Raw genomic sequence first — 14,613 nt, 5'->3', positions numbered from 1 at the left:
GCGCCAAGATCCATCTTTCGACACCTACAGGCTGTAATCGCTGGGCATCTGTTTCCTGTTTTTAATGTTCTCTGCAACGGTCAGATGTTATGGGTCGATACTGGGACCTCACAAGTCGCGAGAAGCTCTCTCACGCTGCTCCGTTAGAAGTTTGGCGACAGGGCGGTGTAAACCAAGGCAAAACATTTCTGCTACACATTTCCAGGAATTTAAACAGAGATTGGTTGTGGGGAACTGAGCAGTGGTCACGTTGTTGTGGGAACCGAGTCACCAGTAGTTCGTTCTGGGTAAGACCGGCTCCTCTCCTACACCAGACAATTCTAACGTCATCAGAAGTTTAAAGGTTAGAGATACAGCAGGGAAACAGGCCCTTCGGCCCACCAGGTCCGCACAGATCAGCGATTCCCGCTCACTATCCTACACACACTAGGGATAATTTGTAATTTTATCAAAGCCAATTCACCCGCAAACCGGTATGTCTTTGGAGTGTGGGAGGAAACTGGAGCTCCTGGAGAAAACCCACGCAGGTCGTACAAACTCCATACAGACAGCACCCGTAGTCAGGATTGAACCCGGGTCTCTGATGCTGAAAGCGGGATAACATAAAGAGCTAGTGACGGGGTGATCGATAGTCATATGGACTCGGTGGGCCGAAGGGCTTGATTCGTTGCTATATCTCTAAATAAACATCACATTCGGCTTCTTCTCAGCAGTTATCAGACCTGCTGAGTGTTTGAAGGAATTGCAGATGTTGGTTTAAACCAAATATAGACACAAAGCTGGAGTAACTCAGTGGGACAGGCAACATCTCTGGAGAGAAGGCTGACGTTTCGGGTCGAGGTTCTGGTCTGAAGAAGGATCTCGACCCGAAACGTCACCCATTCCTTCTCTCCAGAGATGCTGCCTATTTCGCTGAGTTGCTCCTGCTTTTTGTGTCTATCTGCTGAGTGTTTTTCTATTTTTATTTCTGATAAGCGTGTGGTGCATCCACATTAACCCACACACATCATCACTGTCATGGAGTCACACAGACAGAGCGTGGAATGAGGCCCTTCAGTCCATCTTGTCCATGCCGACCACGTTCCCAAACCCTGTTGCCCACATTTGTACTGTACCTGTCCAAGTGTCTTATCAATGTTATAATTGTAGCAGACTCTATCACCTACTCTGGCCACTCCTTCCATCAACCTCTGGAATGAGGATGGGAAATCAAGAACCAGAGGATATAGGTTTAAAGTTAGAGGGGAATGATTTAATGGGAACCCGAGGGGCAACATTTCCACACAGAGGGTAGCGTGTATATGGAACGTGCTGCCACAGGAGGTAGTTAATGCAGGTACAATTACAGTTTAAAAGACATTTGGACAGGTACATGGATAGGATAGGTTTAGAGGGATATGGATCAAACGCGGGAAGGTGGGACTACTGTAGATGGGGCATGTTGGTCAGAGTGGGCAAGTTGGACTGAAAGGCTAGTTTCCGCGCTGTATGACTTTCTCCTGGTGTCCAAGCACAGCGTTAACCTCTCGCTGGTTTTGGTGGTGAACATGGCGTGGTTGCCGGAGGTTGCAGGTTGCAGGTTGCCGAATGGCAACCATCTCTTCAACTAGCATCGCAACCGGCTTCGACTAAAAAAATTACCGATTTTTAAAACGGCAACCTATTTTTAGTCACGGCCGGTTTTGAGTTCTTTGAAATAATCGCCGGAACATAGAAGAAGCAGAAACCACTTTCGACCATTAGGGAGACTGACAAAAACCTCCGGGAACCGCACGGAAACCTGGGTGGGGTGCAAAGTCTCCAGAGGTTTCCTAAGTGGGACAGGGGCATTAGTTTCCACCCACACTCCAAAGACAAACAGGTTTGTTGGTTAATTGGCTTTGGTAAATGTAAAAATTGTCCCTAATGGGTGTAGGATGGTGTTAATATGCGGGGATCGCTGGTCGGCGCGGACCCGGTGGGCCGAAGGGCCTGTTTCCGTGCTGTATCTCTAAACTAAAACAAGCTCTGGAGGGAATTGAGAAGAGCCCGTCTCTCACCTCATTGTATCACCAGCAGTTACAGTACGACCACACTGCCCTTACTTTAGACTTTAGAGATACAACGTGGAAACAGGCCCTTCGGCCCACCGAGTCCATGCTGACCCACAATAGCCACGTACACTAGTTCTATCCTACGTACTAGGACCAATCTACAATTTTTACTGAAGCCAATTAACCTATAAAACCTGCACGTCTTTGGAATGTGGGAGGAAACAAGAGACCCGAAGAAAGCCCATGCAGTCACAGGGAGAACGTAAAAACCCTGTACAGACAGCACGTGTAGTCAGGATCAAACCCGGGTCTCTAGCGCTGTGAGGCAGCAGCTCCACCCACTGCACCACCGAGCTGCTTACTTCATACCACCATCCCCTCTCGCTCCGGCACGCAGCTTACCACGCCGGGCACAGACAGTGGCCCCAGGCTCCCCCTCACCACAGGGGCACCACCCTCTGCACAGCAGCTCCAGATGTGGCATAAAGTTGGCATCAACAGCTGGGCACAGGGACACAACACCCACCCAAACTGACACTTGTCTGGGAGTTAATAATGACTTCATCTTATTTTACTACCCAGACATTTACAATCCAGGAAACTCCACCCACCCTAAACACAATCAAACCTACTCAGCAGTCTCACACTGCACTAGGAGCAGCTTCGGTGTTTACAGAACATAAAACAGCACAGCACAAGAACAGGCCCTTAACATACGTGCCGAACATGACCACCACTTATCTGCCTGCACATAGCTCATATCCCTCCAAAAGTCTTTTAAATGCCACTATCGTATCTTCTTCCACCATCGCCCCCGGCAGCACGTTTCTGGCACCCACCGACCTCCGTGTAAAAAACTTGCCCTGCACATCTTTAAACTTTCCCCCTCTCACCTTAAAGCTATACCCTCTTGTATTTGACATTTCGATTGTGGGATTAAAAGATGCTGACTGTTTCAACACTTTCGTAACACCCAATGGCTCTTCAGACAGTCCCCGACCCTGTGCTGTAAGTAGCCCTTTTGCACATTGAAGCCGAACAGATCCAGTCAAACCTATAAAAAACTAATAAACACGCTCCACTTACACCCTGAGAGCTTCCCGACAAACTTTCTTCACCCAGGTCAGTAAATTCCTTGCCCTGGAGGTCAGATTCCCTCCACGGATTCTTTCTGTTGAGTCTCGGAACCATCGAACACCCCTGCGTCCCTAGAGTCTATGACTTTCCAATGCAGGGTTCCGAGGAGCTGTGTTACAAGCAGAGGTTGGGCAGACCAACTATCTCAGTAAACGTGACAATATTAACCAGTGCCAACTCCTGCGCCACTAACTCGCAATCATTCACGGGTCAGGACACGAGGTCCTTGCGGTGCTTTCAATCCCTCACAATAAAGTTACCTCTATTTTTTTTTCTACCAAAGTAGATATGCTTCTATTATGTAGAAACAAGGAATTGACTCCTGCTAGTTTCTAAAAAAAAAAATACATAAAATTCTGCGTAACACGGTGAATCCGGCAGCATTTCTGGAGAACATGGATGGGTGATGTTTCAGGTCGGGACCTTTTAGAATTTAGAGATACAGCATGGAAACCACGCCGGCCAGCGATCACCGCATACACTAACACTATCCTACACACTAGAGACAATTTATAATTTACAGAAGCCAACTAACCTACAATCCTGCACGTCTTTGGAATGCGGGGGGAAACCGGAGCACCCACACGGTCACAGGGAGAACATACAAACTCCGTACTGACAGCACCCGTAGACAGGATTGAACTCGGGTCTCTGGCACTGTAATACAGCAGCTCTACTGCTGCGCCACTGTATGGCTAGGACAGGAAAGATTTAGAAGGATATGGGCCAAATGTAGGCAACTACGACTAGCCCAATATGCCAACTTGGTCAGCATGTATAGGGTGGGCCGAAGGGCCTGTTTCTGCACTGTATAGCTCAATGGTTTTGGGTGGAAAGTGAAGATCAGATTGACCACAAGAACTGGGGCAGCAACAAACATTAACCAGGCCCCGTGAGAAGGTCAACGCCTTGTAAACTATGTTATCAGTGAACTGCAGTGTTCTGGAGAACTTTCTGAGCCCAGACGGGCAGATCACTGGACACGAGGGGAGAAGAGGTGAGAATGGATGGAGGTGGACAGGGTGCAGGATGGTCGATGATCTCATGGGACAGGACGGCTCCAGGGGCTGAATATACAATAGGCAAAGACGCAGGAGTACGTCATTCGGCCCATCGAGCCAGCACCGCCATTTACTATGATCATGGTTGATCATCCACAATCAGTACCCCGTTCCTGCCTTCTCCCCATATCCCTTGACTCCGCTACTCCGCTGATGGTCCCACCAGTTTCCTGCATCTTCTGACTCGTCGCCCAGTTCCTGATCTACCCTCTCCCTCCCTCCCTGCTGCCCTGCACGGTTGTTTATCCAGTCCCATCAGCAAAAGGTGTGGTTGATCACACTCCTTCACAAAACATTCCAGCTGACAAAACCTCCACGTCAGCGATAATTAATGGCCAATTAATGCAAAAAACAATGCATTATGTATGGTAAGGAACTGCAGATCCTGGTTTACAATGAAGGTAAACACAAATTGCTGGAATAGCTCAGCGGGTCAGGCAACATCTCTGGAGAGAAGGAACGGGTGATGTTTCGGGTCCAGACCCAGCATTAGATCATGACAGTGGGGATGCCCACAGAGTGGTGCTCACTCTCCTGGCTCAGCCTGACTCTACAAGGACTTTATCTTTCTTTCACCCAAACACGGCCAGGTTCAGCAGCTCAAACGTCCAGGAATGTAGGAGACATCAGAGAGTTGTGGACACTGCCTGGTCCATCACATGTATTGGCCTCCCCACCACCGACAGGATCTACAGGTGGTGCTGCCTGAAAAAGGCATCGTCAAAGGTGGCATTAGGGCAGTACAATTGCGCAGCAGTAGAGTTGCGGCCTTAGAATGATCCTGACTTCGGATGCTGTCTGTACGGAGTTTGTACGATCTCCCTGTGACCGTGTGGGTTTCCTCTGGGTCTCCTTCCACATCCCAAAGATGTCCAGGTTTGTAGGTTAATTGGCGTCTATAAATTGCAAATTGGGTGTAGGATAGCGCTAGTGTACAGGGTGATTGATGGTTGGCGCAGACTGGGAGGGCCGAAGGGCCTGTTTTAGTGCTGTATCTCAATCTTTCCCCAAACCAAGCCTAGTTCAACAGCTCAAACGCCCAGCAACAAAGGAAACTACAGTGATAGACACTGCCCGGTCCATCACATGTACTGACCTCCCCACCATCTGCTGGAGGTGCTGCAGCCAAAAAGGCAGCCAACATTATCAAAGACCCTCACCAGCCTGGCCATGCCCTCTTCTCACTAATACCATCAGGAAGAAGGTACAGGAAAGAGCCTGAGCCTGTGAAAGAGCCTGAGAACTGTGACCTGCAGGTTCGCGAACAGTTCCTACCCAACAATCACCAGGAACTGCTTCAAGCTGGGCATACCTTGAGGAGCCAATGTGAAGCAGGAAACTGTGGATGCACGAGAAAGTGCATATAAAGACACAAGTAACTCAGTAGGTCAGGTAGCATCTCTGGAGAACATGGAGAGGCAACTGCAGATGTTGGAATCATACATCTGCAGTTCCAATACATAATAATAGTGAGGTAGTGGATTAAAGGCATGTTGAACAATGAGTAAAATAGAATTAGAGCGACCCAAGTAAATAAGGTCATAACAAAAACAAAATAAGCAGAAAGAAGTTGAACTGGAATGGAGGGAGATGTTGGTAAACTTTGGTCAGATTGTGATAAACTCTGTCAAAGTTTAGGAGTGGCACAGTGGTAGAGTTGCTGCCTCACAGCGTTAGAGACCCAGGTACGATCCTGACTACAGGTGCTATCTGTGCAGAGTTTGTATATTCTCACTGCGACCACGTGGGTTTCCTCTGGGTGCTCCGGTTTCCCACCTCTCCCCAATGCCATGCAGGTTTGCTAGTTAATTGACCTCTGTAATTGTTCCTAGTGTGCAGGATAGTGTTAGTGTACAGAATGATCGCTGGTTAGCACGGACTCAGTGGGCCAAAGGGCCTGTTTCCGCGCTGTATCTCTAAACTACGTTGGAGTTGCCACATGATGAAATGGACGTGGAGGTGTTGGAGAGGAAGCTGTGAAGATGGGCAAGGGCAATGGCAATTGCAAAGCTCGGTAAGTCAGGGAGCAGCCACGGAGGCAGACGGTCAACATTCCGCTCAGCGGCCGACCATCAGACCGAGAAAGTCTATCACTCGTTTAGATCCTTCTTTTCCGCTTTCCCTCTGTACAGTAGAGCTCCGATAGTCCAGCACCCTTGGCACTTTGAGGTGTTAGACCAACAGACCATTGCAAGCAGGATCTCAAGGGTAGTGATCTCCAGATTACTCCTGGCACAACGTGCTAGTGAGGGTGGGAACAGGAAGATAAGACAGATGAATGCGTGGCTCAGGAGTTGGTGCAGAGGGCAGGGCTTCAGAATTTTAGACCATTGGGATCTCTTGTAGGGTAAAGGTGACCTGTACAAGAGCAACGGGTTGCATCTGAACTGGAGAGGGATCAATATCCTTGTTTGGAGGTTTACTAGTACTACTCAGAAGTTAAACTGGAGAGGCACGTTGTTTAAGAAGGAACTGCAGATGCTGGAAAATCAAAGGTGCACAAAAAAGCTGGAGAAACTCAGCGGGTGCAGCAGCATCTATGGAGCGATCCATAGATGCTGCTGCACCCACTGAGTTTCTCCAGCTTTTTTGTGTACCTTGGAGAGGCAAGTTGTTTGTTTACACAGATTGTGTTTGGTGCCTGGAACACACTGCCAAGGGTGGTGATGGAGGCAGATACTAGAGGGCAGAGCCTTAAGGCGAGAGGAGCAAAGTTTAAAAGAGAATTGCCAGTCCTAGACTCCCACCAGTGGAAACATCCTTTCCACATCTACTCTATCTATGCCTTTCATTATTCTATAAGTTTCAATGAGATCCCCCCTGAACCTTCTAAACTCCAGCGAGTAGAGGCCCAGTGCTGTCAAACATTCATCATATGTTAACCCACTCATTCCTGGAATCATTCTTGTAAACTGTCTCTGGACCCTCTCCAGAGCCAGCAAATCCTTCCACGGACATGGGGCCAAAATTTGCTCACAGTACTCCAAATGTGGCCTGACCAGAGCTATATAGAGCCGCAACATTACATCTCTGTTTTCGTATTCCAGTCCTCTTGATATAAATGCTAGCATTGAATACTCCTTCCTTACTGCCGATTCGACTTGCAAATTAACTTTTTGGGCGTCCTGTTCCAGCACTCCCAATTTCTTGATTCCGGTTTGCACCTCCGATTTCTGGATTCTGTCCCCATTAAAAAAATAATCTACGTCTTTATTCTTATTACCGAAATGCATGACCCCACACTTTGCTATACTGAATTTCATCTGCCACTTCTCTGCCCACTCTCCTAACCTGTGCAAGTCCTTCTGCCGAGTCAAAGTTTTGAGAGAGCATCAGAAATGCAGGGAATGGAGTCATGTGTCAGCAGAGGAGATTCGTTTAATTTGGGATTAGTTTTAGTTTTATAATTTTAGAGATACAGTGTGGAAACAGGCCCTTCGGCCCATGGAGTCCATGCCGAGCAACGCTCACCATACATTAGCACTACCCTATACACTAGGGACAATTTATAGAAGAGAATTACTTTATGTCTTTGGAATGTGGGAGGAAACCCGAGCACCCGGAGGAAACCCATCGGGTCACAGCGAGAACGTACAAACTCCGTACAGAAGAGCACGTGTAGTCAGGATCAAACCCAGGTCTCTGGCTCTGTGAGGCAGCAACTCTATCGCTGAAGCACCGTGCCGCACAAATCATGTTTGACAGGAACATTGTGGGCCAAAGGGCCTGTTCCTGTGGTTTGGTGTGGTTTATTACTGTCACGTGTATTGAGATAGTGAAACACATTGGTGCTATGCAGTCAAATCATACTTTACATAGGTACAATCAAGTCACACACACAAGTACAATATGTAATGCAAAGAGAAAAATACCAGAGTGCAGAATATAGTGTTACAGCGTTATAGTGTTACAGTTACAGAGAATAGGTCCACGGTGCTGTATTGTTCTATGGGAACAGATGTTTGACAAGAGGAAGAGAGAGAGAGAGAGAGAGAGAGCGAGAGAAACCTAAGGGGCTGTCAGGCGCCGATCCGGTACGGCTTCAGTGTTAGATTCCCAGTGAGGGCGATTGGTGAATGGTATTGTAGCATAAACTAATTCGCAGGGACAGAGCGAAGCGGAGCGCGAAGAAGCCGTGGTCGGTGGCGCCTCTCCTCAAAGAGCAGGAGGTCCCCAGGGTAGTTAGAGAGTCTCGCTTCAACGTCTCAGGGGAAAACCTGCCCTCACAATATAAATAAAGAACAACAATATTCACACTGAAAGGGAACTCTACCACGGGGAGCATCTGACTGTATCTGGACACCCTGGAGAACCGCTGGTCGTTTCTGTACGGAATCCAGCTGCAAGAGCTGCCCAGATGATCAATAACAGCTGGATGTGCCCACGGACCCCGGGACAGTCAAGCATCGCTTGGGCTGCCGGGGATGTCGGCACTCCCCGGTCGCCCCAGGGTGGAGTTGGGGTCGATTGCACGCCTCTGGCCGGACCACACGCACCTGCTGCCTCTTGGTCCGGCTGGTGTCTCCTTCCGGGAGCTGGATCCTCGCCTCCTCGTCGCTTGGATCGTCCTCCGGGTACAACGGGCTCACCCCGATAGGGTGCCCATTCAGTGATGCACGCCCTCAACCCAACTCAATCAAAGCCAAGCTGGTGAACTGAACGCACCCAATCCCCCCTAATCAACTCACCCAAACCCCCCCCCCCCCCCTTAGTCAATTCACCCAAACCCCCTTAATCAACTCAACCAATCCTCCTTAGTCAACTCATCCAAACTCCTTAATCAACTCACCGAAACTCTCTTGTCAACTCAACCCAACTCACGCAAACCCCTTTGTCAACGCAACCTAAACCCATGTGTCAACCAACTCTAACTCCCCAACCCAAACCCCGCGGCAAGACAACCCCAAACCCGACCCTCTGTCAACTCAAGCCAGCTTAACCCTGTGGCCGGCCCGCCTCACAATCCCGGTTGCCCGAGAGGGTCTCCTATCTGTGTTGCCCGCTGCCTCTGGCGCCCACCCACCCCCGGCCCGCAGCCGCCGCGCTTTGACTCATCGCTGCTTCCGGGCTCTGGGAACAATAGAGCCGCTCAGGTAGCCGGCCAATCAGCGTCGGAGCCGCCCAGCCTGGCAACAGACCAGCCAATCAGAAACGGAGAAGGGGGGTAATGGGACGGCGGCGCTTCTTTCTCTGTAGCCAGTGAGAAACGGAGGGAGGGAGGGGCCGGGTGTGAAGGTGATGGTGCGTTGCCCGGTCCCCGCCTCCCTCCCTGCCCGGACCTTGCCACACTCCCGCTCTCACTATCCCCCATGTGTTTCCTAACGCGTGCACTTGCTTTGCAAGAGTCTAGACAGCAGTCAAGTTTTTGCATTCTTCTATATTTAGTTCTGAATAATGTTTACTTTTGGAAATTTCAAAAATAGCGATTTATTGTTATAAGCTGCGAAACCGAACAAAGGCATTCTTAAATAGACACAAAAAGCTGGAGTAACTCAGCGGGTCAGACAACATATCTGGGAAATAGGAATAGGTGACGTTTGGGGTCGAGACCGTTCTTCAGACTGTGGACAGAAATTCTGACTTGCAACAGCAGCAGCATAACAGGTTTGCAAAGACAGTACACAAGTCTGAACGCAGTCTGAAAAAGCGTTCCGACCCGAAACGCCACGCATTTATTTTCTCCAGAAATGCTGTAGAACCTGCTGGGTTACTCCAACATTGTGTATCTGTCTCCAACACTCAATCGATGATATATGAAACAAACAAAAAAGTCAATAAATAAAAAAAAACATATATAGTGCAAAAAAACAAAGCCCAAGTGCCACCCTGGAAATTTGTAGTTAAGTTGCAGTTGGCAATGTTCAAGAGCTTGATGATTGTTGTAAAGAAGCTGTTCCTCACCTGGATGTTAGTTTTCAGCCGAAGATATACACAAGTTGAAGTAACTCAGTGGGATAGGCAGCATCTCTGGAGAAAAGGAATGGGTGACGTTTCGGGTCGAGACCCTTCTTTAAACTATCAGTTTTCAGTTTTCAGCCTTAGTTATTTCCTCAACCGCCTTTCTCCTGCACTTCCACCCCTCCCCTCTCCAAAACCTGGAGGCTGCAAAACCTGCAACCAAAAGTTCTTCCCTTTCCTGCTACGTGTATTTGTTTTCCTTTGACACGCTTCACTTCCCCAATGCATGTTGCGATCAATTAAAGTTGCAGTAATCTTATTGCCAACTATATGGGGCATTGCACTTTTGTTGCTCCAGAGATTTAGATTGAACATTTATGGTGGTGAATCTGTGGAATTCATTGCCACTGAAGGTTGTAGAGGGCATCAAGGATATGTAAGAAAGATTATTATAATACAATTTTAAACGATAATAAAAATAATATCAAGGGCATATGGAATGTGTTAAATAATATTATCAGGAATGGATCAATGAACATAAAGTATTTTAAAGACAATGATACCACTGTAAGCGATATGAATGATGTGGTTAATGGGTTTAACAATTATTTTGTAAGTGTGGACCAAAACTGGCAGAAGAAATCGATAATCCACAGTCAGAAGGAGAGGGGAAGGTTGTGGATTTGTTAGACAGCAACCCAAACTCAATGTTTTTGAAAGCAGCTGATGAAAAGGAGATTATTGACATTGTTAGTAATTGTAAGAATAAAAGGTCTACAGACTGGAATGACATTGATATGGCTTTAATCAAGGTAGTCATTGGTGTAATTGTAAAACCCTTAACTTATATTTGCAATTTATCTTTCAAAAGTGGTGTATTTCCATGCAAAATGAAAACTGCCAAAGTCATCCCACTATACAAAGCTGGAGACAGAAATCAATTTACAAATTACAGGCCAGTGTCGTTACTCTCTCAGTTCTCAAAAATATTAGAAAAACTGTATGTAAGTAGATTAGATAACTTTATCGAGAAGCACGAATTGCTAGTTGATAGTCAATATGGATTCAGGTCAAACAGATCAACATCCATGGCATTAATGGAGTTAATTGAAGACATTACCAGTTCTATAGATAACAAGAAATATGCAGTGGGTGTATTTATAGATTTGAAAAAAGCATTCGATACAATTGATCATCATTTGCTAATCAAAAAACTGGAAAAGTATGGGATCCGAGGGGTTGTGCTAGAGTGGATGAGAAGCTACATAAGTAAAAGACATCAGTTTGTGCAAATAGGGGACTGCAAATCAACATGCTTAGAAATAACTTGTGGAGTCCCACAGGGGTCAATTTTGGGCCCCAAATTATTTATTTTGTATATTAATGATATATGTAGGGTGTCAAACCTCTTGAAATTTGTGTTATTTGCAGATGACACTAATTTCTGTGATGGGGACAATTTTCAGCAGTTTTTGGAGGTTGTCACAGCAGAAATGAGTAAACTAAAAACTGAAGAAGGGTTTCGGCCCGAAACGTTGCCTATTTCCTTCGCTCCATAGATGCTGCTGCACCCGCTGAGTTTCTCCAGCTTTTCTGTGTAAACTAAAAACATGGTTTGATTTGAATAAATTATCATTAAATTTAAAAACCAAACTTATGCTGTTTGGAAAACGCAAAATAAATACACAAGTAAAAGTAATGATAAATAATGTTGAAATAGAAAGAGTGTATGAAAATAAATTTCTGGGTGTGATTTTTGATCACAAAATCTGCTGGAAACCCCATATAAAACATGTGAGAGCAAAAGTAGCACAGAGTATTGGAGTGATGGGGAAAGCAAGGCATGTTTTGAATGAGAGAGCACTGTATATTCTGTACAGCTCACTTGTGTTACCGTATTTAAATTACTGTGTGGAAGTATGGGGCAACACCTACAAAACCACCTTACAATCACTAAGCACACTACAAAAAAGAGCTATTCGTATAGTAAACAATGTAGGATATCATGAACACACCAATATACTGTATTTAAAATTACACACCTTAAAGATTAAGGATCTGGTAGAATTTAAGACTGCACAAATAATTTATAAAGCAAAAAATAAACTGCTACCTGTAAACATACAAAAACTGTTCAAAGACAGAGAGGGGGGTTATAACTTTAGAGGGAAACTAAACTTGAAACAGCATTATGCTCGGACCAATTTAAAAAGTATGTGTATTTCCATTTGTGGGGTGGTTTTGTGGAATGGTCTTGACTAAACGATTAAACAAAGTATGAATATAATGCAATTTAAAAAAATGTACAAAAGATATATCTTTGAAAAGTACAGTAATGAGGAAGGAGAATGTAAATCTCACAGATGTTAATGGTGCTTGTTCTTTTTGTTCTTTTCTTTCTTTTTTTCTTAATAGCTTGATTGGAGTAGTTTTATTTGAATTGTCTGTTTAGTTTATTTTATTGAATTTTGCATTTGTTAATGGTGAAGAATGGGGGTAGGACTTGACGAGCATAGGCTTCTTCCTATCCCTTTACGAACGAGTCTAATGTGCATTATGTTGAAATTGATTTTTGATTTTTTAATTTATGTATGTACATATATGTTATGTATATGTGTATGTGTGTATATGTGTATATATATGTATGTATATATGTACATGTATATGTATGTATGCGTGTATGTATTTATGTATATATGTATATATATAATTTTCCTTTTATTTATTCATTTTCATCTTTTCTTTTCTTTTTAATCGTTCGAAATAAAGATATATCATTCAAAAAAAAAAAGTGATATTTTCTAAAGCAGAGATTGACAGATTCTTGATTAGTAAGGATGTCAGAGGCTATGGGGCAAAGGCAGGAGAATGGGGTTGAAAGGGAAAGGTAGATCAGCCATGGCAGAGTAAACATGATGGACCGAATGGCTAAATTTTGCTCCTAGAACTTATACCATCAGAATGAATATATACATTTTGGGTCTTTTTGCTTTTCACCTGCATCAAAATCTCAACATCTCAGGTGTGACTCTGTAGTTGGTTGCAACCTCACACAATGGGCAAAGTAAGCAGCATGAGGAGGCCATTCTGCTGCTTGAGACTGCCCTACTATTCAATCATATCATAGCTAACCATCAGCTCAGCTCCACTCAGAGTCATGGAAACATTGAATCAGTCCCTTCAGCCACCTGGTCCATGCAACCAAGTTAGCATTCTGGACTCGGCCCATATAAAGCCCCCTGTGCATTCGGCCCATATAAAGCCCTCTACACTTTACTTCAGGCATGAGATAGCGTTGAAACAGGTCCTGCGGCCCACCGAGTCCATGCCGACCAGTAATCATTCTGTACACTAGCACTATCCTACACACTTGGAGCAATTTTACAATTTTACAGAAGCCAATTAACTTACAAACTCTTTGGAGTATGGGAGGACACTGAAGCACCCACAGAAAACCACATGGTCACAAGGAGAACGTACAAACTTTGTACAGACAGCACCCATATTCAAGACCAAACCCAGGTTTATGGCACAGTAAAGCCTCAACTCTATCTACACTGTGCAGCCCCTATCCATAAACCCTCAGATTTATCTCCTGTACCCCCTAACATACGATACGATAGAACCTTATTTACGATAGAACTGACATGTTTCATTTTCCATTATCTAATTACCTTTCCAAGTTCAAGCTAGTCATATGCACGAGTACAGGGAGGTACAGGTACTAAGAAAAAATTGCAGCAGCAGCACAGACTCAGACAATCAAAAGCATAACTTACACATAAGATTCTAAAATAAGGAGCATCCAAAAAAAAGAAGAAAAAAGACAAGTCCATGGCAGAGCAATTGGTGGTTGTAGTCATAAGATTACATGTGATTGGAGCAGAAATAGGCCATTCAGCCCATCGTCTGCACCGCCATTCAATCATGGCTGATCTATCTTTCCCACTCATATAACCATATAACAATTACAGCACGGAAACAGGCCATCTCGGCCCTACAAGTCCGTGCCGAACAAATTTTTTTTCCCCTTAGTCCCACACTTAACTCTCAACCCCATTATCCTGCCTTCTCCCCATAACCTCGACACCCATATTAATCAAAAATCCGCCCATCTCTGCAGTTAAAATATACATTGACTTGGCCTCCACAGCCTTCTGTAACAAAGAACTCCACAGATTTACCACCCTCTGACTAAAGAAATTCCTTCTCATCTCCTTCCTAAAGGAACGTCCTTTAATTATGAGGCTATGACATCTAGTTTCTCCCACGAGTGAAAACATCCTCTCCACACCCACTTTATTCAAGCCATTCACTATTCAGTAAGTTTCAATGAGGTACCCCCTCATCCTTCTAAACTCCTGAGAGTACAGGCCCAGTATCATCAAACGTTCATCACATGTTAACCCACTCATTCCAGGGATCATTCTTGTAACCCTCCTCTGGACCTCTCCAGAGCCAGCACATCCTTCCTCAAATATTTT

At 45.4% G+C, this 14,613-nt stretch overlaps 1 protein-coding gene across 1 annotated transcript in view; it reads right to left on the bottom strand.

The window, feature by feature from the left end:
- The window catches only part of LOC129706312 (serine/threonine-protein kinase 38-like), a 31,175-nt gene extending 20,611 nt beyond the window's left edge, over window positions 1-10,564 (bottom strand). The window contains 1 exon segment of the mRNA XM_055650520.1: window positions 10,133-10,564. The gene's annotated coding sequence lies outside the window, so the exon portion shown is untranslated.
- Window positions 10,565-14,613: the final 4,049 nt, after the last annotated feature.

This window comes from Leucoraja erinacea, chromosome 19, assembly GCF_028641065.1.
Source record: "Leucoraja erinacea ecotype New England chromosome 19, Leri_hhj_1, whole genome shotgun sequence".
Taxonomy (NCBI): Eukaryota; Metazoa; Chordata; class Chondrichthyes; order Rajiformes; family Rajidae; genus Leucoraja; species Leucoraja erinaceus.
This window is presented reverse-complemented; position numbering and strand designations above follow the sequence as displayed.